Source organism: Triticum aestivum, unplaced genomic scaffold (genome assembly GCF_018294505.1).
Source record: "Triticum aestivum cultivar Chinese Spring unplaced genomic scaffold, IWGSC CS RefSeq v2.1 scaffold68072, whole genome shotgun sequence".
Taxonomy (NCBI): Eukaryota; Viridiplantae; Streptophyta; class Magnoliopsida; order Poales; family Poaceae; genus Triticum; species Triticum aestivum.
Window position 1 is genome coordinate 1 of NW_025303458.1, and position 833 is coordinate 833.

The 833-nt window shown below is 51.0% G+C and overlaps 1 non-coding gene across 1 annotated transcript; it reads left to right on the forward strand.

Annotated features, from left to right (window-relative positions):
- The first annotated feature begins 363 nt into the window (after positions 1 to 363).
- Positions 364 to 482, forward strand: LOC123179453 (5S ribosomal RNA). The gene has a single exon (XR_006490381.1). It is a non-coding gene; the product is annotated as a 5S ribosomal RNA (ribosomal RNA).
- Positions 483 to 833: the final 351 nt, after the last annotated feature.

Sequence of the window (833 nt, forward strand, 5' to 3'; positions counted from 1 at the left end):
GTGCTTGGGCGAGAGTAGTACTAGGATGGGTGACCTCCTGGGAAGTCCTCGTGTTGCATTCCCTTTTTAATTTTTTTGCACCGCGTGCAAAACAAAACGCACGAGCGCGACGTATGTTTAGCACGTTTTATTATTTTGCACGTTTACGGTAAGTTTTAGCTCGCTGCTCATTATTCACGCGTCTAGCGGCGGCAAGCGTGTTCTGAAAGGGGTCGAAACCATGGTAAATAGGCACTGGTGCAGTTGAACCGTGGTAAAACTCGTCTCCGTAGTTGAGCGGGAGCGGCCAAAGGAATGTGCAATCGTGTGTGTAGTGGAGCTGGGAGGGGCAAGCATAAGGGACGAAGACGGGGGTAACATGTCGGATGCGATCATAGCAGCACTAAAGCACCGGATCCCATCAGAACTCCGAAGTTGAGCGTGCTTGGGTGAGAGTGGTACTAGGATGGGTGACCTCCTGGGAAGTCCTCGTGTTGCATTCCCTTTTTAATTTTTTTGCACCGCGTGCAAAACAAAACGCACGAGCGCGACGTATGTTTAGCACGTTTTATTATTTTGCACGTTTGCGGTAAGTTTTAGCTCGCTGCTCATTATTCACGCGTCTAGCGGCGGCAAGCGTGTTCTGAAAGGGGTCGAAACCATGGTAAATAGGCACTGGTGCAGTTGAACCGTGGTAAAACTCGTCTCCGTAGTTGAGCGGGAGCGGCCAAAGGAATGTGCAATCGTGTGTGTAGTGGAGCTGGGAGGGGCAAGCATAAGGGACGAAGACGGGGGTAACATGTCGGATGCGATCATACCAGCACTAAAGCACCGGATCCCATCAGAACTCCGAA